We start from the raw sequence: 24,550 nt of genomic DNA, 5'->3' as shown, positions 1-24,550 counted from the left end.
GTAAAATGTGACCTGGGTTGGCTTTGCCATGGCCTGTGATGATACAAAACGGAGCCCTGAAAGGCCTCCTGCACAAGGATGGCAGCCCTTGCTACACCTGGGGTCACACTGCCCACGTCACCTGGGCACAAGTCCTTAGTGGGCTGCCAGCGACAGCCGGGGATGTTCTCCTCGCTTACCCAAAGAGAAAGTGTGCACGGGAAGATGGACACCAAATCACTTACTGCGATGACGTAGGAAAAAATTGTCCAGGGACTTAGAATTTTACTTCTGTAACTGCTTTAGTCATTATCATCTGGAGATAAGAGCTTTGTGCTGAAAGGGGAAAATGGGTGATCTTTTCCTGCCCGTGTTAACTGCGTTATTCTGTGATCCTGCCCTTTCTCCTCTGCAAGACATCAATGAGGTCATCTTGGGCCGAACAGCAGTGAGAGAACATGAGGGTTATGAGGGCTCACTTGTAACCAAGGGATTGTGTCAGCAACACAAAACATTTGGAGACTGTCTGCAGAGAGTTTGTCACATCAGGGAGTTCCAAGACAAGAATACGCATTTCCATGTCAGCACAACGATCGGTGCACCTAAGAACTTCAAAACTGGGATGGTGTTTACAGGGAGAGGGTCTCTGGGTTTTCTGAGAAGGAAACTGGATACATTTAAAGGTACAGCCCCTAGATTTAGATGGCAACTTCACTTTCACATAAATAGGTTGGGAATAGGAAGGGTGCCCACTCAAAAGAGTATATTCAGGAGAAAAGAAAACATTTCTGAAGGGATGTGTAAGGCAGGCCTGCTGGGGCAGGTTTCCACTCAAAGGGCTCTTTGCACAGTTTAAAAAAAAAAACACCTGCAGGAGCTGCTCACCAGGGCCTGGAAGGTCACTGTTGAAATGCTGCACCCTGAGTCCTGTCTGGGGGCAGGCAAAGCTGGTACTCAGGGTGCCATTTCAGAGCCCAGACTGAGCACAAGATAATAAGGAAAACACTCACACAGCTCTGGGTGGTTTGCCCAAATCTCTTGAGCCTCCTGTCATGTGGATAATGTAGGCTCCAGACGTGAAGCTAAATCAGCCCTTGATAAAACTCATTTGTTCTCCATGTAAGTCGAACTTGGGTTTAGCCTAGATGCTTCTACTCAGGGCTGCTCTCGTCAGGACCCTGTAAACTTTCAGCCAGGCCACGGAGTTAGGTTCCCACACGGCCTCTCAGTATGCGCCAGTTCTCATGCAAGAAGAGCAGCTCAGGCCCTCTGAGCCTTTGGGGTAACCGAGATTGTTTTCTTCTCTCTGGAAATGCAAGTGGGAGTCATTGCTAGCTTCCTCCCACCTGGGTTAACCAAACCCAGGTTGATGAACGTCACGGTAGAAACCTAGAACCTCCTTTTCCCTTTGACCTGGCTAATCCAGGAGAAAGGAAAATTCATCTTTCTGCCTGAGCAGTTTTGCCTTCAACACAAATCCTTTCCAGAATTTCCAGACATGCCCAGAGACCTGACATAATTGGCTGCATTGGAGACATGGAAAATATAAATATCAGAAACACTACACCCATCTCTTGGGCTGTGCCCTGTGCCTGGAGCAGGACTGCCGGGGCCAAATGCTCAGGTTCATCTTGACTAGACCTGCCTGCCTGGGAGGGAGGTTTACACACACAAAGCTAACTGCTCCCACAATGGGCCACTTAAAGCCCTAGCAGTCATGTTGGAAATCACACAGGTAATCATGCAGGGCCCCAAATTCACTTCTTCAGCAAAAATACCAGGGAGGAATTGGGCATTAAGTTGAGGTTAGTCACCAGTATGACCTCCCCTTCATGCTGGCTCTGTGGTCTGAGCCACCAGGGGCTCACCATATGTTGAGTGGCTGTGGTGTGTGGGACCCCTGAGGCACTCGGTGTTGCACATGCATTTTCTGTTACTTCATGGAAAAGGCAAAGCCTGTTCATTAAAGTATCTCTCTCTACCGTCTTGCAGTGAGTACCTAGCCCTCTCCTCTGGAGGAGGGTGTACCTTACGCTGTACATGGTGACAAATGCTTATTCCAGTCATTTCACCGCCATTGTGACACTCAGAGAGGTTAACAAGCTGGTTTGAAAGCAAAGAACCTTTGGACTGCAAAACATTTTGCTTTTGCTCACAAAGCAGAAGCTCTAACAAATGCTAGTGGTGACTTCGGCATCAAAAGGTATTTAGAATTACTACTAGTCCATTTCTGGAGGTCATGCCATCAAATTTTGACTACAAGCAAAACCTAAAAAACATTTACATACTCATAAATGTTGAGATCAGTTTAAAGAATAATGAAGTAGATCTTTAATGGGCTAATATGAAAGCTGTCAAAATATATTAGGTACAAAGGCAGGTTATAGAGCAGTATGTATAGTATGATTCTTCTTATGTTTAAAAACATTTATCTACATGTTCATAGGTTTGATATGTATAAAAGTGGTTGAAAATCTCCAGAAGAAATTGAATGTGAAAGTGAAGTCCACATTAAGTACAGAAATGGAGAGTGTTCAGAAATGGTAGAGCAGTTTGATATTGCCACTACATCCCCGTGTGTGATGGGTTGAACTTAAAATTTTTTAATGGGTTTGTATTTTGAATGCCTTTGCATGCTTTTTTTGTAATTTTATTAGAATTCATTTGTATTGTGTTTTATAAAGTGTTGACCCATGAAAATTGGAAATAAGAAAAAAAGTATTCCTTTACCACAGAACCTTTGAGAAACGCTGTTCTAGGAACGTGAGCAAAGAATCCTATTTACACTTTTAGTTCATCCTTTCCATCCTTAGGTATTGTTTGAATTTTACCTTGAATATGTATTACTTTTAAGATTAAACAGTTGGAAATGTTTAAATTTGGTTTTAAGACATTCTACCGGGTTAACGATTTTATCTAGACAGCCTTCCTTGACACATTTATCCTCAAGCCTCAATCACAGCATCTCTTGAGCCTTCCTCAGGCTCAGAAATTGCCCAAGCTTCAAAAAGAAACATTTTTTGGGAGGAAGGCCAAAGGGTTCCAGGAGAAACAGGCAGGCAGTGGCCAATCAAGAAAGACTGCCCATTTTGCAAAAGAAGTTTTCCGCATCCTTAGACACAGCTGGGGTGAGATCTCCTCGCACAGATGAGAGCGCTAGGCTCACTTCTCATTAACATCTCCTCACTGGATTACAGATCCAGAATCCTCCAGGGAGCCTTGTGAACCACGTAATGTTTCTCACTTTGCATCTTCAATTATGCATCTTTGATTTAGCTGACAGATGTGAAGCAGCATGCCTAGCCAGGCAATCCCCTGGTGGCCACACATGTGCAAGGGAGGCAGCAGAGCACCGTCTTCCAGCTCCATCTGGCACCAGCTTCCAATCGCTCAGAGCCTTTCTTCTCCATCCACCTTCCCTCAGCCCCCACCCCTCTGCTCCTCCCCCGCCCAGGCCCTGGCATGTGTTGGATGGACACACCCACTTTTACTCAAGCCCTTGTTCCCTGTGGAGGGACTCCCAAGGCAAATGGGAATGGTGTGCCAATCTGAAGGGCCACTGCTTTTATTACGGGATGGCACAACCCCAGCATTCCATCAAACTTTTCAGTATAGAAATCAGGCCAAATTCTGGCTCCTTCTCAAGCCATGGCTGCCAGGACCATGTAAAGAAACATCTGGCTGGATAGTTGGAAGTGCTTGGCTCAGCCGTGCAGGAAATCCACTTTCAGCCCTGAGTCCCAGGGTTTCATTTGCCATCCTGGTAGGGATGCCAGACCTCTACACATAACCCACCTGGCCTCCAGGGGAAGAGGCTCTGAGGCCGTCACCAGGAACATCTGCTGGCAGCTCTATGGGATGTGTTTCCAAGCCCCACAGGAACACATGGGGAGTGTGGGTCCCAAGGGATCAGTTCCCATCGCCACAGGGCACTGACAGAGATGGAGGGGGAAACCACCGTGTGTGCGACTATGCCTACACTAGTATGTGTGCACATATGTGGTTCATGGGATTGTTCTACATGGAAAATGCCCACTTTCTGACTGCAGTGTTGGATATCATGGTGGGTGGTAACTGAATTCCTCTCAGGTATCACACTATTCCTTTTTCAGTGCATTGGAGACTTCCATGCCTATGGCTGGATGAACACTCCTCCGTGTCAGATTTTTCTAAAATGCAGTCAGCAGATTTCTCCCCATCCATTATTATTTCATTTGAATGGGGGTACAGTTTGGGCCACAGTTTTTCAAGGGTCAAGACTAAATGGAATTCTCTGTTTAATTTCCTTTTTTCTCTTTAGTTTAGAATTGCAGATAGCAGTTTATATTAATTTAAAATGTTTATTTTCCTACACTATTTCCCTGATATTTACAGTTTTAATCTTAAATATCTATTTTAAAGTTAACCGTTATGACATTGAGTGTGCATTGGGGGTTTTTTTTGTTTGTTTGTTTCCTCACTCCTAAGCTCACCTGAAAAATATGTAATTATTCCTCCTTTGCCACACATTATGCTATTGGTAATTTTCTATGAAAATTATTGAATTCTGTAGAAAGACATAAAAAAAAATCCATGTAGAGTTAATAATACCTTTGCTATTAAATTTGAATTTTTCCTTATATTATAATGTCCTCCCTTTTTTCCTCTTTTGAGCACTGTCTTTTTCTCATATTTTTATGCCATCCATCACCTTATATTTTAAGTGCTGATAGTGTGTGTGTTGTGTGGTGTGGGCCCTGGACAGACCACAGGCTTCAGGACCAGAGCGGCCTGGGCATTAATTCCATCTCAAGTCCTTCCTAACTGTGTCAATGTGGATAAGTTACTCAGGCTCCCAGAATCTTTCTTTCTGCATCTGTAAATAAAGATGAAATAAGATTATATATGTTAAACAGCCCTCTATAAAGTTTATTTCCTTCCCCACTAATGTACTTGGAACATATTTATCCTTACCCATCTCTCTTGTCTTCTATTATGGCCTTAGGGAAGTGGAAGAGTAGTAGGTTTACAGAAATTGGTTGTATATACTTGTGTGTGAGTCTATTACACATATACACAACAGAATGGTGTGGATGAAATAATGCTAAATTTATCTGTAGCCACATGAATAGAAGTATTACATATAGAACAAGGAAATAATGGCCTTGCTCAACCGTGCCCTCAGCCCAAACTAAGTGTGAATTTTTGTCCAGGGACTCCAAGGTAGATTAATGGGGGGCCTGGGGGCCTGTTATAGGAAGAGGCATCATGGGGTTTAATAATTATCTTCAAATACTTTGCAGTTCCTTAAGAGGACTGAAATTAGACTTTTAATATGACCTGGTGTGTTAGTCAACATTTCCCAGAGAAACAGAACCAATAAGATAGATGAATGGATGGATAGTAGGTATATTAGTACCAGGTATATATTAGCTCAAGAAATACTTGCTGTTAAATAAGCGAATGGTCCCCAAAATGGTAACTAAATGATAACAAAAAATATAGACTGCATGTGAAGGGAATGGAACTCCTTGGAACAGAAGAGTCCCAAACAGTTAGTGGATTTGGTGAGAAGTGTAAACAACAAGATTAGTCGGTAATTCACAGGTCTTTTTCTCTTCAAATAACTAATCAAGTTAGAAGCAAAATCTGTAGGCACACTCCCCATGCAGTGTTTCTTCTCTAAAACTCAGTCACCTGCAGAACCCCAGAGAAACCTGACTTCTTCATTGGTTTATTCTATAAAACATAAGGAAAGTATTTTCCTACATTCTTCAGCTCAAACTGCCGTAGGTGTGGTCCTGCTTCTTTGCAGTGGAGGCTACTTCCTGTTGTACCTGTTCTGCAAAATGCATGACTGTTAGCAGAATGAGAGAAAGTAGCCTCATTTAAATTTTATTCTTGTGTTTAAACAGTCAAAATATGCTGTATGCCAACCAATATTTCTGCTAGTCTTGATAGACAGAGGTGAAATGAAATATTAATCTCCTCTAAAAAGATGTGGACAAGATAATAATCTGTTTCTGGCATGTCTCAATGCTGTTCCTCAATAAATCAAAGAGAAAATAAAGAAATAGGAACAAAGTCCCTCTGAAGGGTATTGGGGGATGTGACCTGGTAACCCATTCAGCAGTGACTCATCCTACTGATGAGTCACTGCTGAATGGGGTAAGAATATTCATAGCTTCGTAGTTTCAGAGACCAGAGATGGGCACATCAGAGGTATGGAGCACACCTGCAATTCGTAGCTTGGGCTAAAAAGTGGGTGCACTCTAGGCTAGAGAGTAGAGGAAAACGAGATGAGTTCCTGAAGTTCCTAGGGGAATTGCCTGATAATGGTACTGAGTGAGTACTCTAGCCTGCATCCTAACAGACAGATATCTGTGTTAGAGCAGCTCTAGGTCATTAACCTAATAGGGAAGTATGTTTTTCTATTTTTCAATGTATAGTTCCTGGACCTTCTGCATCAGAATTAAGCAGGTGTTAAAAATGTAAATTCCTGAACCTCTACTCAGACCTACCAAATTCACATCACTGGAGGTAAGACACAAGAATCCTATTTTTAGCAAGGAAAAACAAAACCTCTCTCAAAAGCTCCCCAAGTTTCACTGGCTAAAATTAGGTATCATGCTCATGTCTCATACAATTAGAGGCAAGAGTATAAGAGCAGCTGATTAAATCAATCGTGTCAGGGCTAGAGAGAACACATGGCCTCAACTATGTGAACACTAGAATTAGGTTCTGCAGGTATAGAGAAGCGATGAGGCCAACTGGGTGGGTGAAAATGCTGTTTGTTACCACAAGTTGGTAGTTGATAATAACTCATGAAGTCTAGACTTCCTCGTTGCCATTTCCTGAAGTCTACTCGTATTCTCTAGATCAGATGTCCCAAGCTTTCCTTGTTTATAGTCATTTGGTGAAGTCTAGGTGATTCCAACAAAATCAGGAAGAGTTGATATTTGGTGGGAAAATGAAAGAGATTGATCTTGTAAGAGTTCAAAATACCAGGTACAATTTTCTATTCACAGTGCCATCAAACTGGGTCAGTGGGAATATAATGCATTTATTTTTTTTATTCAACAAATCTTTACTGAGCATTGATTATGTAAAGGGCCCGGTATTTAGCCCCTGGGATACAGCAGTAAATAAGAAACAAAAGTCCTTTCCTGTCCTCATGAAGCTGACATCCTAGTGGGAGCAACTGAGAATAAATAAAACAAGCAGGTAAACTATAAAGCTTGTTTGGAGGAGAAACATTCTATAAATAAAAATTAAGCAGCCAGAAAGGATAGGTAGTACCAAGGTGAGAGTTACAATTTTAAGTAAAAGAAAGGTGAGATCAAGCTCACTGAGAGGGTAACATTGGTACAGAATGAAAGAAGTGAATAGTGATCCATGGGGGTATGTGGAGAAGAGGATCCCAGACAAGACGCAGCAAGTGTAAAGACTCTGGGGTGAGAGTGTGCCTGGTCCAAGGAACAAGAAGCTGGAGGGGAGTGAACCAAGGAAAGAGTGGTAGGAGGTGAGGTGGGAGGCATAGTACACTATGGTGGAAGCACATTGCCTAGGGCCTTTGAAGGGGCTTTGGTTTCACTCTGAGGGAGATGGGAGAATATTGGAAGGTTGGGAACAGAGGAGTCACATGACCCACTTTTTATTTTAATAGGACTATTCCGTTACTGCATTCCCAATAGAATGTAGGGAAACTAGTTAGGAGGCTATCACAGTGGCTCACGTGAGAAATGATCAAGGCTCGGACCAGGGTAACAGAGACAAATAAGAGAACTCAAGTATATGCTTTCAAAGTTTCTGGTCTGAGTGATGGGAAAGATGGAGTTTCTGTTAATTGATCTGGAGAATATTGTGGGTGGAGCAAGTTTTTGGAGGGAGAATCAGGAATTCACCTTGAATATGCTAATCATTACATCCAACTGGAGATGTATGACAATTACCAGCATATGGGTGATAATTAAAGTAACAGGACTGGATGAAATCACCAGAGAGTGGTAGCCACTGTTCAGAAACTAAGTCCTAGGGTTGTTTTCTGCATTGTTTTTCAAATATCTTAAATTCTACATAAATTATCCCACTTGTGCATTGACTGCAGGAGTTAGGTAGAAAAAATAGGCCTTAATTACTCATTGATAGTAATGTGCTATGAAGGAAAATTTTTTCAAGGTGATCTGGAAAACAGTGCATATCCAGAAGTCCATGAAGTACAAAAAAGACTTTGACTTATTAAATCCAGAAAGCTTGCTGACTACCCATTTAACTTGTGTTTCAATCAGTTAAACAAGAACTCAGGCTCTTAAAAAAAACTCTGGTGCAGGGGACTGTAGATGACAAAAGAGACTACAAACCCTGGCTCAGCTAGCTGTTTCTCCATTCAAAAACCAGAGTTTTAGCCCCTCTCAGAAACCAAGCAGAACCTGGGGCCTGAACACTGGAGACACAGTCACCCAAAGAGCACTAGAGCCAGGAGATAGAATGATGTTTCCCAGTGGACTTGACTGACTCTCTCTGAGAACACAGAAGTCAAACAACATTCAAGGGTGGAGATTTGGGAGTCAAATACACCTGGGTTCTAATCCCTACTCCACTGCTTACTAGTTGCATGACTAGTAAGAACATTGCTTAACTTCTCTGGGTCTTCATGTTCTTGTCTATATAATGAAAAGAGTAGAATGTTTGAGTGGGATAATAGTTGTAAAGCATTTAGCACAATGATTGCTATTTTTGTTTCTCAAGTTTCTCTCAATAGACTCAGTTTTGTTGGAAGTCCACCAGGGGGCACCTCAAGAAATTAATGTGGAGCCTACTGTAGTAACTGGCGGCCATAGAGTTAATGCATTTCCAAATGTGACATGTACTTTGGGAGTTGTCCGCTCAGTGCACTTAGTGAGCAACATGGTTGACCTCGAACATGCATGAATTGGTTGTAGCAGAATTCCACAACAGGGTGTGAATTCCTCATGCACTGGGTCACACACTTAGATGAGTTTCCATTGGTGAAGGATATCTCTGAATTCTGAGACTTTCTGTCCCAGCTGCAGTCATATTTAGCTCTGCAGCTAGGGCAAGCTATTAAATCATGCTACTTACAACAGTGTACGAACTCATTTCCATAAGCACTTGTAAGAGAGCTGGCATAAACAAACATCTCTGTTCTGGCAGGAATGCTTTAGAATTAATTTGTTCACCTCTTATGCCAGTGGTTTTTCATGGTGGATAAACAACTAACATACTGGTTAAGCCAGAATTTAAACCCAAAGAGTGTGGTTCCAGCCCACACTCCTGCCCACTACATCACATTGCCTTTACTGACAGGTAGCATCAAATTAATGCTAAATGCCAGAGGGTGGTGATAAAGAACAGAAGTGGGCATTGTCAAGCAATTTATAACCTGGATTAAACATGGTAATCATGTGAATAATAGATATTTTTTTCAGTTAAAATTGTATGTCATTCAGACTATTAATATACTGAGTCATATCTGTGTATGAATCTGTATACAGGATCTATTTACATATGTGTGTATGAATATGTGTATACAGGGGCAGGCAAGAGTAGTTTTACAGCTGTGAGTGACATTCTTTTGAGTTAAGAAAGCTATTGTGAGCCCTAGCTGGTTTTGCTCAGTGGATAGAGCATCAGCCTGCAGTCTGAAGTGTCCTGGGTTCAATTCCGGTCAAGTGCACATGTCTGGGTTGTGGGCTTGATTCCCAGTGTGGGGAGTGAAGGAAGCAGCCAGTCAATGATTCCCTCTCATCATTGATGTTTCTATCTCCCTCTCCCTTCCTCTCTGAAATCAATAAAAATATATTTTTAAAAAAGAAAGCTATTGCGCCCTAACTGGTTTGGCTCAGTAGATGGAGCATTGGCCTGCGGACTGAAGGGTCCCAGGTTCGATTCTGGTCAAGGGCATATACCTTGGTTGCGGGCACATCCCCAGTAGGGAGTGTGCAGGAGGCAGCTGAATTGATGTTTCTCTCTCATCAATATTTTTAACTCTCTATCCCTCTCCCTTCCTCTCTGTAAAAAAACAATAAAATATATATTTTTTTAAAAAGAAAGCTATTGTGATGATCATAATCTGCATTCTTTTTGCATACAAGTTACTGTAAACCTACTTTTGCCTACCCACTGTACATATATGCATAAATATATACATTTCTTATTTGAATATAAGTATATTTAATATAATATTAATTGAGTTTTACTATGTGCTGATATAATGTCATGTGAAGGGCAACATCTTTCAAGTATTGCAGGTAGGTAAAATATCAAGATATTGTTTGCCATCTCAGAGAAGAATTGTTGGAGAAAATTGTCTTAGTTGATTTTGGGATAATGAGACTGAATCAACATTTGACCCTAGAAAACTGTGTTTAGCTTAGTGTTGGGAACAAAACATACTGAATGAATGAGTGAGTAAATAAATGAATGATAATTACTTCATTATGGGGGGAAAGAACAAAATTAAAATGGAGGATTGGTGAGAGAATGGAGCAAAGACTTTCTTCAGTGGAACTTGTTTATCAGTTCCTTCACTCCCCACTTTTATTTCTAATTGATTCAAGAAAGAGTGTAAGGGAAGAAAGAGAGAGAGAGAGAGAAACATTAATTTGTTGTTCCAAACTTCCATACATTTATTGGTTGCTTCTTGTATGTGCCCTAACTTTGGGTGGAACCCCAAACCTTGGTATATCAGGACAACTCTCCAACCAACTGAGCTACCCAGCCAGGGCATGATCAGGTTCTCTTTCTCTCTTTCCTTTCCTGGCTTCCATTCAGTCCCAGTCTTTTTGGTCTTTCTTTCTTTCTTTCTTTCTTTCTTTCTTTCTTTCTTTCTTTCTTTCTTTCTTTCTTCCTTTCTTTCTTTCCTTTTCTTTTCTTCATAGTTGTCATTCACATGAGTGAATGACTGCTCTTATGATTCTTATTTCCTAGTGAAATGAGTTCACCTTTATAAGCAAGGTAATCTGCTGTCACTAAAAATTAATACACTTTTGCATAGTTAGTTCTAAATAAGTCTCTTCATTTATAGATTAATGGAGCAATTAACAACACATTCTACCCACATTATGTACTACTTTAGTTGCTTCTCAAATATCTTTTTTGCTTGTTCTTTCCTTGGCATTTTCCATGAGGGTTCTGGTTCTTATATCACGCTAATGCCTTCCTTGGGCTGAACTGTGCAACATGTTCAGTGCACCGGGGACCCTGCCAACTTTCCAGGGACTGGAGCCATGGACCTACCTCCTAAGTGATACTGACAGCTACACTACTTTTTTGTGTCTTAGAAAATCAAACTTGTAGTTTATTTTAGACATATCAACAAAGTTTAATTGTCATAGTAAAATCATACTGAAAGTTCAGTTAAACACGTGTGTTCCGGAAAACTTTAAAGAATTTCTTCATACAGCATATAATGAAAGTGGTATGGGTTTAGGGTAGCAAATACATTTGAGGACCATATGCGCAAATTTAATTCAATTAATTCTCTGTAATGAAAAGTAATAGCTATATTTTTTGTGCCTGAAGATCTGATATGAGTTGAAGCAGGGAAAACTTGTTAGCTTTATGTTAGAACTAGAGGCCCGATGCATGAAATAAGTGCAAGAGTAGGCCTTCCTTCCCCCGGCTGCCGACACTGGGCTTCCCTCCCAGTCCCGGCTTCGTCTGGAAGGTCGTCTGGAAGGACGTCCAGTCTAATTAGCATATTATGCTTTTATTATTATAGATGTTAGCTAAAATTTGAGTTATGTTGCACTTCCTTGAAGTTCAGTTGATTCTTTTAAAAAGAATCTGTTTCATTTTTTAAGGTGTTCTCTTCTCTCCTCTGAAGGCTATACTGTATAGCTTTCCCTCTCTTCTTTACCTAAATGAAAATGGCCTGAAGATGCATATAATTTTGAGAGCTTCGGATTGCAGATTCTACAGAATTCAAATAACAGAGCATGAAACCTCACTCTTTCATTTGGATATTGTGAATCAGTGTAAATGATGTCAGAATAATGCCCTAAAGGTTTGGTGCCAGGGTCAGAATTCTGCCCTGGGATACACAACCCATGGAGCAATGGCAGCCTTGCACTCATAACCCAGGGCTGAGAGCCACCCTCACTGTTTTAATTACAGAGCTACAGCATGTGGGTAAGAAACTTGGATTTGACAACAGCAAAAGAAAGAGGATATTGTATGCCTTCAATCAGCTTTGTATTAGGAGATCCTTAAAGGGAAAATTATGTGAAAGAAAGAAGGAGGAAGAAAACAAACTAGCACGATCCCTATTTCAATATAATTTGGAGAAAGTGACTGATTTGGGTTGGTCATGTTGCCAGAACAGATGACTCAAGGCTTCCAAACAAGAAATGGAAATCAGGAGGATGCCTGAAGACTGAAAAAAGAACAAATTGTGGAGATATGATTGACTGTAAGGCTTCAAAATCAACTGTACCAAGATGAGCTTGGATCATTGCCCAGAACAGAACTGAATGGTGATGTTCATTTAGGTCCTGACTGTTGAAACAAAATAAAATGTAGTAATTGTGCTCTGTTAGGTACACAGACGTGTTAATGCTTTCCAATTTCCCCACTGGAGATCTGGTGTCACTTTCCCTGTCGCTCCTATTTCATGCTTCACCGGTGAGTATTATTGCTGCTCTGGACGCTTGCTGAATGCCAGGCTTTTGGCAAAGACGTGGGATCCAGGTGAAAGCATCCTCTCATGCTGCATGTGAGTGTGCTGCAGGTGGCTTGGAAAATGGCTTTGCAACTTGGAAATCATTTCTTTAATTGGCCTTTGCATGGTTGGATGATGTGCATCTCAATCCTGGCATTCAGTGTGATGGTTGCTGGACCTACATTATGAATCGAAGCAGTTTGGGCCCCAAAGCCCTTCCTCTCCAACAACCAGGGAAAGCCTCAGTTTCCACGGGCAACAGATTTGTACATTAATCTTTTCCTCTCTTAGATGGGAAGATAATTTATTCATGGTTTCCTTATACTCATTTCTCGGGAATCTATCAGTTGAGTTTTATAAACTTTCTGATGAACAGCAGGGTATGACTCCCTCTGAAGGTCATTGTGAAGCAGCAACAGTTTCCCTTCCTCCTTGGGGCTGCTCTGAAGAAAAGATTCCATCTTGTTGCTCCTAACACCAACACCCTGCTGACTAGCCCGGCAAATTCGGAAATTTCCCAGCCTGCCTGGAGGAGCGGTCCAACTCTACAGTACAAATGAGTTCCAAACAAACTTTTCCTACATACTGAATTAGAAAAATGACAGCAAAACCAACTCAGAGGAGGGGAAGGAGGGGCAGGCAGCACATGTGATTTTCCTGCTCCTTTTTGGTTTCTATACCTGAGTCCAATTTTTACTCTTCTGTCTACTCACTATTCACCACAAAGTCTTCAGATTACAGTAGCTGACTTAAAGCAAATGACTTTCTATTCAGCCATCCAATGGACTAAAGATGTTGTCAGGTACAAGATGTTTAATTAAGGATATGTCTAGTCTCTTTGGACGCCTAAAATGTGGACCTTAAACAAAGTAACCTCAAAGCAGAGCCTACTAATGAGAGACAGCAGGAAGGCTCCTTTGAGGGTTTGCATGGCTGTAAATGAACCACCAAGATGGGACACAAACTCAAACTCAAAGGAAATTCCACATTTCCTTGCATCATACAATCAACATCTTCTCATTGGTGGGTCTATAATCTTGGAGCCACCCAATATGTTAAATAGCTTCACACTGTAAAGTGGGTATGGGGGAAATGAGGGGTAAAATTATGTTGTGGGGTTTGGCACCAATATTTATCTCAAATAAGCTGTGTGTGAGCTGTGTCTTTGAGAACATGTGCAGTGCAGTTTTGATCTACATTTTATAGAGGTACAAAGCAATACAGGATCTGTTTTTACTATAAATTAAAAACAAATGTGATCCAATATTGTAGCACTCTTTGTCTACTTATGTTTCTGAACAACAACTCTCATTAGTATATGAATCATCATGATCTACTGGCTTTAGAGACCTGAAACCCCATCCTCATGTTCGCTTACAAGCTTCTCCACATTCCATCTGTGGTATGGGGTTCTCTCACAGGAAATCATCCTAATGGGACAGGATTTTAGTGTGTGATGGGCTCCTCAAAAAAATCATCTAAATCCACTTTTTAAAATGGTTCTCACAGTCTCCTTCTAAAGCTCTGTTTAACAGTTAATAACTATCTTTGCTGTAATTATGATTTAAGAATTACCACTTAAGACTTTTTCAGAAATGGAATGTTAAAGACTGTTTGTATCAGAATATTTTTAGCTGTAGGTTAATAGAAGACAGAGTTGAAAGCTCAAGTACTAAAGATTTATTTTTTAATTGCACATAATCATATATTTGGAGGTAGGATGCCAAGATGGGTTAATTCATTCTTCAAGATCCAGGTCCTTTCCATCTTTCTGCTGGCTATCCTCAGCTTGCAGGTAATGATATCTCAGCTGGCCACAGGACACAGGCACCTTGTGGAGCTAGGACAACATCTTAAAAAGAAGAGGGACTTTCTTCCCATGTCCCTCTATCCTGAGGATGAAAATCCATGACTTCCAGCATACATTCCTCCCCCAGGTTTCATGGGCTAGGTTTGGGTCATATGCCATGCATGCAATAGGTTCCACTAGCAAAGGAATGGGACCACCGTGATTGGCTTGAAGAATTCTGCTTCATCCTCTGGACTAGCATAGGGGTTTCTTCCCAACATAAGGGCTTTCTTCCCAGCATAGGGGCTGATGAATACCTGCATTTGAACCCCAGGGAACAAGAAGGGGTTGGAGGGGGTATCTGTTGGGTGAGCAACCAATAGAGTTCCCCACTGACTTTTTGGATAAAATTTTTTATTTTAATATTTAATATTAGTATTTCAGTGTTTTATCATGTCACTGAAGTATTTTCTTTCTCTTAATCCTTGATAGAATTATCCTGGTGTGCCTCTTAAAGGCAAAATTTATCCTAGGGGGGAAGAAGGTTTATCCTAGGGTGTACTGTTTTTTCTCATTCTGATCCAACTAGAAAATATTTAATCAACAACCCCAAAGCTTTCACCAAAAAATGATCTTGTTCATCTCAGCCCAAATCTATCAGTTGTGTATGTAGTGTTTCACATTACTTTAGAACAGAATTGAATGAAGTGGAATAGAAACCTGATTTTTATTTGCCATTTCTGCTTCCTCCTAAAATAAGAAATGTCAAAACATTTTTGCAACAGAAGTAACTTTCTAAAAGTGTTTATAAAGTAGCTTTATTTCAAGAAAAACTGAAATACAGTATAGCCCAGTGGTCAAGAACATGGACTGTGAGGACAATGGAACTTGATTTGAGTCACTGTATCCTATTTGGCAGTGATGTGATGATAGCCTCCCCTGCAAAATGATTAACGTAATCATATCCACTTCAAGGGCTTGTTGTGGGAGTTGAATGAGATTAAAATATGTCCATATGCCTTCAAATATTTATCCTTAACAGAGTGGCTAGTACGTGGTAAGCATTCAACAAATTTTGACTTATAACAATATTAACAAAAGTTTATAAACATCCAAGTTAACATTTTCCTACACATGCTAGTTAAAATCAAACTCATTACTTTCAGAAGTAGCAACTTTGAGAAACAAAACATGAGGGCTGCCATATAGTTTATACTAAAACTAGAAGCCCAGCATGTGAAATCGTGTGACCCCACCCACCCACGCGTGCCTCGCTGCACACACAGCCCCGCCCAACTGCGCACGCCTCGCCATGCATGCAGCCTCCTGGTGACCAGTCTTTGGTTGTTAGAGCGTCACGACCACTGGGTTTTTATTATATAGACTAGTGGCCCAGTGCACGAAATTTGTGCATGAGAGAGGGGTTCCCTCAGCCTAGCCTGTACCCTCTACAATCGGGGACCCCTTGGGGGATGTCTGACCGCCTGTGGGAATGGGCCTAAACCAGTGGCCAGATACCCCTCTAGCAATCTGGGACTGCTGGCTCCTAACCGCTCACCTGCCTGCCTGCCTGATTGCCCCTAACCTCTCTGTCTGCCTGCCTGATTGCCCCTAACAGCCTCTGCCTTGGCCCTCACCACCATGGCTTTGTCCAGAAGGAAGTCGGATGTCCAGAAGATAGCCAGTCAACCTAGTCTAATTAGCATATTACCCTTTTAGTAGTATAGATAGATTATATAGGATAGGATTGCTTAAATGGGGGGAAAAGCCTTTTCGTCAGGAGGAGATGCTCTTGCCAGACAAAAATACATAATCCCTATATCGGGACTGATAGCCAGCCATATGCACTATACTGCCAAACTGGTCATTAAAAAATTGAACCACTTTTTTACACCTTACACCAAACAGCTGTTGCCCTTAAAACCCCTCCTCAGGCCCCACCTTAGGTTCTGCCTTCACAGTTCACCCAGATTAGGTTCTGTTGGTCAATTTCTATGCCAGTCAGCATCAAAACTCCTCCTCCCAGGCAGCCATTGGCTCCTCGCACTTCACTCAGATTTGGTTCTGATTGATCGGTTTCTATGCCAGTCAGCATCAAAAGCTCTGCCTCCTAGGCAGCCATTGGCTCCTCACACTTCACCCAGATTTGGTTCTGATTGGTCGGTTTCTCAGGGCCTATCAACGGGCCTGATCAGAGAGGCAAGTGCTAATCAACAGCTTTCATGGAGGCTACGGATCAGATCCTGCTTCTCTCTCCAGGCCTTTCTTGGGCCCTGATCCACAGCTCCCTCGGCAGTCAGTGCTGGGTTCAGGCTCCCACAGCCACAGCAGTCAGTGCGAGATCGCCACAGCAACCCAGCACTGACTTCTGGTCGGTCAAGACTTTGGTCGTTTTGGATGTTACGGACCCTGGGTTTTTATATATTAGGATGTTATGGGATGTCTGGCATTGGTTCTTGTTCCTCTTCCAAAGAGTTCTCCAGTGGGCTAGATGTGGGTCAAAACTTAAAACCAGAAGAGAAACCAAGATGGTGGCATAGGTAAACACCTGAACTGCTGCCTCGCACAACAACTTCAAAACTACAACTAAAAGACAAAACAGACATCAGCCAGAACCACAGGAAGGCTGGCTGAGTGGAAATTCTACAACTAGAAGGAAAGAGAAAAGCACACTGAGACTCAGAGATGCTGCGGAAGTAAAGGCAGAGGTACGGAGGCGCGTGTAATGAGAGAGCTGACAACTGAGTACGCGACTGGCTTTTTCAATCTGCAGGGAGACACAAGCTCCTGACTGCTCTGAACTCCAGTTCCGGGCAAGACTCTGGGGACCCAGACTCATACGAGTAGAAACTGGACTGTCTGGCAGCGGGCAGAACTCGAGGGCGGCTTTCTCTCAGAGGTGCTTGCAGCGATTACCAAGGGACACTGAGACCCGGGGGCCTCTTAGAGCAGGGCTGATGGGAAGCCATTGCTGTTTGCTCTGCCCTGAGACTCCGCCCCACCCCAGCTGTGCGCAGAGACTTTTGCATATGAATGACCTGGTCCTTTCAAATCTAAACTTACCTAACAAACTGCAGCTGAGTCAGTGAGACCCAGAACATCCAAAAGAAGGCCCAAGGCCCTGCAGCAGCTTGCATTGCTTCACAGATGGGCCTCATCTGGGCACCTCCAAAACCCAAACAAAGAAGAGGAATCTGCAGATCTCTCCATAGCTCCTGCTGGGTGGCCTCAGGCAGAGGCTAAATTAGCACCTCCTTGGAGATCCAAGAGCGAGTGTACCCAGTGGTCAGAGTAGGACCATCCAGATTACAACTCCTCAGATCCATAAGGGACACACTCAGGGGGCAGACTCAGTGAGCACCAAAGCCTCACTGAAGCAAGTCTTGCCTCATAAGGGTGTCTCCAGCCCAGTTCTCCCATCATAGACACAGCTGATCCTCATAGCCAATTGGCCTGGAGGTCAATTCCTCCCAGTAATACCAACAACAATCAAGGCTTAACTACAACAAGACTGTGCACACAGCCCAAAAAGGGGTGCACCAAGAATGTCCACCTCAGGTAACTGGGGAGGCTGAGCCACTGGGCCATATAGGATACCTAGCACACAAAGCCACTCTATCAACTCAGGGAAGCAGCCAAAATACGGAGACAAAGAAACAGGTCACAAATGAAAGAAATGGAGGAAAGCAAATGACTGGATATAGAGTTCAAAACCACAGTTATAAGGTTTTTCAAGAATTTTCTAGAAAAGGCCGATAAATTTAGCAAGACCCTCGAGGATATGAAAAAGGACCATCTAGAAATTAAGCATACACTGACTGAAATAAAAAATAATATACAGAGACCTAACAGCAGACTAGAGGATCGCAAGAATCAAGTCAAAGATTCGAAATACAAAGAAGCAAAAAACACCCAACAGGAAAAGCAAAAAGAAAAAAGAATCCAAAAGTATGAAGATAGTGTAAGGAACCTCTGGGACAACTTCAAGTGTACCAACATCAGAATTATGGGGGTGCCAGAAGAAGAGAGAGAGCAAGATACTGAAAACCTATTTGAAGAAATAATGACAGAAAACTTTCCCCTACCTGGTGAAAGAAATAGACTTACAAGTCCAGGAAGCTCACAGAACCCCAAACAAAAGGAATCCAAAGAGGACCACACCAAGACACATCATAATTAAAATGCCAAGAGCAAAAGACAAAGAGAGAATATTAAAAGCAGCAAGAGAAAACAGTTAGTTACTTACAAGGGAGCACCCATACGATTGTCAGCTGATTTCTCAACAGAAACTATGCAGGCCAGACAGGAGTGGCAAGAAATATTCAAAGTGATGAATAGCAAGAACCTACAACCAAGATTACTCTACCCAGCAAAGCTATCATTCAGAATTGAAGGTCAGATAAATAGCTTCACAGACAAGAAAAAGCTAAAGGAGTTCATCACCGCCAAACCAGTATTATATGAAATGCTGAAAGGTACTCTTTAAGAAGAGGAAGAAGAAGAAAAATGTAAAGATAAAAATTATGAACAACAAATACATATCTATCAACAAGTGAGTCTAAAAATCAAGTGAATAAAAAATCTGATGAACAGAATAAACTAGTGAATATAATAGAATCAGGGGCATAGAAAGGGAGTGGACTGACAATTCTTGGGGGGAAAGGGGTGTGGGGGAAGTGGGAAGAGACTGGACAAAAATCGTACACCTATGGGTGAGGACAGTGTGTGTGTGTGGCGGGGGGGGGGGTGGGTAAGGGCAGAGGGTGGGGTGGGAACCAGGTGGAGGGGAGCTATGGGGGGAAGAAAGAGGAACAATTGTAATAATCTGAACAATAAAGATTTATTTAAAAAAACAAAAACTTAAAACCAGAGTGGTGGCTTTACAGTCTTTTCAGGGAAAAGAAGTGTCATTACACACATTAGAATCCCATTTTCCATTGATCCAAGGAGTGTCAATCTGCTTCTTGAGAAATAAGCCATATAAAGCATGTTTATATGGGTGTCACAAATCTCTTAACTTCCCTAGTTATTATCCTTGTAAGCTACATGTTCTGTATTTCAAAGCAAAACTACATGAAGGCAGAAAAATTTGGCAGAATGAACAGTGCATGTGGATATAAACATCAGTTCTTCAGCAGACAAAAATGTATGTCCTTCATAAAACATTACAATTCCATTTTGTTTCTCAGAAGCTGTATGTCATACTTTACATTAGGAAAACTTTCAGTAATTTTCTAATCAAGTCAGAAAAATATCTCATCAGCTTGAGCTTTTGCCTACATTTTCTTGCTCAAATTTTGGGTGTGCCTCTTCTGATGGGCCCAAGGGCCCATGCAAACTGACAGAAAGACTCTTCATGTGAGAGGGCACGGAACTGGGGTACTGCAGCAGCCACTTGTGCAGGAGGGGCCATGAGGTTTCCTTTTTGGATCTAGGACTTTCAGTTATAAGTAATAAACCCAACTCAAACTTATTTAAGTAAAAATTTAAGTGTATTATAAATGTAACTAGGTATCTCAGGAAACCAAAAGCAATGGAAAATGCCAATATTCAAAAGGGTTGAGATGTAACTGAGCTTAAAGAAGTCCTGTCAGGAGAGTCAGACTCCCAGTACCAGGGTTTCTCTTCTCCATCTTGCCTTTGTTTCCCTAAATGGTAGCTTCCTTCCTTCTTATCAGTGTACACTGAGTTCTTCCAAAGAAGACTGACTGCCTTTGATTTTTTAGTTTTTAGAGCTTCTACCAGACAGAGGAAGAATCACTTTTTTAGTTCTAATTCCAAAATCATGGGGGCGGGAAACTCATCTAGGTCTGACTTGGATCAGATTAACTGGGGCAAAAAGACAGGATAGCATTTGGATCCATTTGATGAGGAACCCAATCAACCACTGCCTACAAGCAATATCATTGTACTAATATGTTGGTTCCTTTATAATTATAAAGGCAGTGTTTATTTTAAAAATGGGGTGGGGCAGTTCTCACCAGAAGAGGGGCCATCTCTGACTATTCCAGAGATGTTTACTATTGCATGAAGTCTGTGAATACATTGCAAGGAGGTAGATCATTCTAGCTTCCTATTTGCCAGCCAAGACTGCCTATGGTCCTTGAGAATTTCCTGTTAAGCTATCTACTCACTGTTAGAAAGTTCAGGATGGTGAGAAGGCTGGAGGTGGTTGGTGGGGGGACCGGGGTGATTGCACATGAACCTGACTGAGCAGGGAGAAGGGAAGGAGGGTGCATCAGGAAGCATTGCCAACATGAAGCAGAGGGTCTTGACTGCCCATATCTTTTCAGATTAAATCCTTGTGGTTCTCCCAGCTGCCTCTCTTCCTCATGACTTACACCTCTTTTTAATATTTTCTCCCATCATTTTTAAAATGAAGACCTTCTGTGTTACTTATAAGACTTCTGCCCTCCAGAGAAGCTTGAGGCAAAAGTTTGAAGTAAGGCAGTTTGTCTCTTCAGAAAAGAACTTTCCCATGGCCTCTTGTTCTTCTTTTTAGAAGAACAAAATCTGCGGGTCAGAGGAGACCAACCTGGAGGGCCAGCAAGTCCATCTATTACTGTGTGTGTCCCATTTCCGGCATCGATTACAAGTGGTCACCTAGACTGCTGGACCACATACCACAAAGGGGCACTCACCGCTTTTCAGGAGAGCCCAGTCTATCTCTAGATAGTCCTGACTATTAGGAGCATTTCCATGTATGAAATTCCTACTGGGACAAAAATGTGTCTTCCCTTATTGCTTGCGCCTGTTGGTCCTAGTTCTACCACTGGAAACAAACAAGTCTAATCATTTTTCTACATGCCCGCCTTCCAAGAGATCCATCACATTATCATGTTTCTCCCTATGATCTTTTTTCTTAAGGCCAAGCAACTGTTCTTCCCATAACTGTTCTCTGTTATATGGGATTTCAAGTACCTTTATTAACCGGGACACTCAGTTCTAGAAGCTTTAGTTACTTACATGTTCTTAATTCCACCCCCCTCCATAATCAGGCATAATTTTCTAGATGTAGAAAAATCAGCACAGAAATAACAGAACTAATAGTACCTTTCATTATAAACGTAGAACTTCAGGAAAATCACATTTATCTTTTGGGAAGACCAACCTATGCTTAGTCACTTTCATGCTGAAACTTATATAATAATTTATAATAAAACTGAAATGATAGAGAGTGCTGATATTTAAATTTTACAAGTGAATTTCAGGCATTAGTACTTGAAATTGGAATGAAAAGAGGTGGGGGGGGATTTGTGAATTCCCATAATTATTCAAAGCACATATTTGCCTCACTTCCTATTCATAATGCTAGTACTATCCATTCACTGAAAATTAGTGAGCACAGTAAGTCCATATGAGGGGATTATTTGATTCCTTTCTTCCTCTTACGAAATTCATATGCTTAACAAATACTATATTCTGTTTACACACACACACACACACACACACACAGAGAGAGAGAGAGAGAGAGAGAGAGAGAGAGAGAGAGAGAGAGAGAGACTGGGATAAGCACTGTAATGCACACCCAGCCCTCAAGGAGCTAACAGTTTAAAAGCTGATAAATGAGCCCTTTGCTCCCCTCACTGAAGGGTGCTATATATGCCAGTTAATTAAGGAAGAGCAAGAGGTCACCATGTTGGATTGGGTGGCACAGTGGGTTAGTCTGAATAAATTCTTAACTTTCTTGTTCCAGAAGCACATCAGAATCAGAACCCAATTTGAATAAGTTGGAGTGAAGTTTGAGGGGTCAATCAAAGAATCTCCAGCCCCATGTAAAATGACCATCCTAACATAAGAACACACAGAGTCCTGCCTTTATCTCTAGTCAGTTGTGGGTTCATCAGGAAAACTGATTATCTCAGAAAATAATGCAGAATATGCTCTTCTATGTATGTATTTCTAGGTTTAAAGTGAGAATATGGCATACACACACACACACACACACACACACCCTACCTAATAATAGACAAATATGCAAATTGACCATACCTTCGCTATGCCCGTGATTGGCCAGGAGGCGCGGGGGGGCGGGACTCAGGGTGGCCGGGGTGGCCGACTGGGCTGGCAGGACGCTGAGCTCGCGTCACCAGCGGCGGCTTGAGCTCAGCGTCTGTGCCATGGCTATGCTGCGGCACAGAAGGGGCCTCTGGGGCAGCGAGCTCATGTCCCACCACGGACCATCAAAAGCGGGGGAGCTGGGTGCCTGTCCACTCAGGCACCAGGCCTTTCAGAAGCCTCTGCCACGCTGGAGGCTTCTGAAAGGCCTGGTGCACCAGCGATCAAAAGCAAAAGTGTGGGAGCTGGGTGCCTGTCCGCTCAGGCACCAGGCCTTTCAGAAGCCTTCGCAGTGCCAGAGGCTTCTGAAAGGCCTGGTGCACCAGCGGACAGATACCCTGCTCCCCTGCGATCAAAAGCAAAAGCGTGGGAGCTGGGTGCCTGTCCACTCAGGCACCAGGCCTTTCAGAAGCCTCGCCACGCTGGAGGCTTCTGAAAGGCCTGATGCACCAGCAATCAAAAGCAAAAGCATGGGAGCTGGGTGCCTGTCCGCTCAGGCACCAGGCCTTTCAGAAGCCTCTGCCGTGCTGGAGGCTTCTGAAAGGCCTGGTGCACCAGCAGACAGGCACTCAGCTCCTCCGTGATAGAAAGCGAAAGCGTGTAGGGGACCCTACACGTGCATGATTCAATCATGCACTGGGCCTCTACTATATATATATATATACACATATCCTAATATATAAAAACCCTGGGTCGTACCATCCTGTAATGAGGCTAGACCAACTGGAAGTCAGTCCTGCAGTCAGCGCTGGGTTGCCATGGCAACCCAGCACTGACTGCTTCCGCTGCAGGCATGGTGCTCCAAAACTGACTGCAGGTATGGTTCTCCAAAACAACTGAGTGGGCTGCAAATTAGGGGCAGAGAGAGGCCTGAAGAGAGAAGCAGGGACTGATCTGTTGCTTCTGTGGCAGCTTTTGATCAGGACTTGCTTCTCTCTTTCTCTCCCAGTCTGACCAGCAGCCTCGCCTTCATTTCTCTCCAGGCTTCCCCTGGGGCTGCTGATCAGCCCTGCCTTTCTGATCAGGCCCTGTTGATAGGCCCATCTGGGTGAAGTGTGAGGAACCAATGGCTGCCTAGGAGGCGGAGCTTTTGATGCTGACTGGCATAGAAACTGACCAATCAGAACCAAATCTGGGTCAACTGTGAGGAGCCAATGGCTGCCTAGGAGGCAGAGCTTTTGATGCCGACTGGCATAGAAACCGACCAATCAGAACCAAGTTGGCCAGCAGAAGAGGGCAGTTGGGGGCAAGATCAGGCTGGCAGGGGATGGCCATTGGGGGCAAGATTAGGCCGGCAGGGGAGGGCAATTGGGGGCAACCAGGCTGGCAAGGGGAGGGCAGTTAGGGACGAGATCAGACTGGCAGGGGAGGGCAGTTGGGGGTGAGATCAGGCCGGCAGGGGAGGGCAGTTGGGGGCAACCAGACCAAAAGGGGAGGGCAGTTGGGGGAGAGATCAGGCCAGCAGGGGAGGGCAGTTGGGGGTGAAATCAGGCCAGCAGGGGAGGGCAGTTGGGGGCAACCAGGCCAGCAGGAGAGGGCAGTTGGGGGCAAGATCAGGCTGTCAGGGGAGGGCAGTTGAGGGCAACCAGGCCGGCAGGGGAGGGAAGTTGGGGACGAGATCAGGCCACAGGGGAAGGCAGTTAGGGGTGATCAGGCAGGCAGGCAGAGAGATTAGGGGTGATCAAGCAGTCAAGCAGAGGCAGTTAGGGGCAATCATGCAGGCAGGCAGGTGAGCGATTAGGAGCCAGTGGTCCCAGATTGAGAGAGGGATGTCCCTGATTAGAGAGGGTGCAGGCTGGGCTGAGGGAACCCCCCTCCGTGCACAAATTTCATACACTATATCATATAGTGTACTCCAAAATGTATACACACACTTTGAATAATTATAAAGGCAGTGTTTATTAAAACACATTTAGTTTTTACATTTTGAGCTATCAGCTGTTACAGTGTATATACATTTTTTGGGGACACCCTGTATATGTAAAGATTTCATGTTAGACAAATTTAAAATTTTCTGTCTTAAAATTTAATATGAAATAAGTGATGACCTTTTATAAACCCAT

At 43.0% G+C, this 24,550-nt stretch overlaps 1 protein-coding gene across 1 annotated transcript in view; it reads left to right on the top strand.

The window, feature by feature from the left end:
- The window catches only part of SLC25A21 (solute carrier family 25 member 21), a 208,064-nt gene that overhangs the window by 131,838 nt on the left and 51,676 nt on the right, over nt 1–24,550 (top strand). The gene's annotated exons all lie outside the window — the stretch shown is intronic.

Source organism: Eptesicus fuscus, chromosome 5 (assembly GCF_027574615.1).
Source record: "Eptesicus fuscus isolate TK198812 chromosome 5, DD_ASM_mEF_20220401, whole genome shotgun sequence".
NCBI lineage: Eukaryota > Metazoa > Chordata > Mammalia > Chiroptera > Vespertilionidae > Eptesicus > Eptesicus fuscus.
Note: the sequence above shows the minus strand (reverse complement) of the source record. Positions and strands in the feature narration are given on the sequence as shown.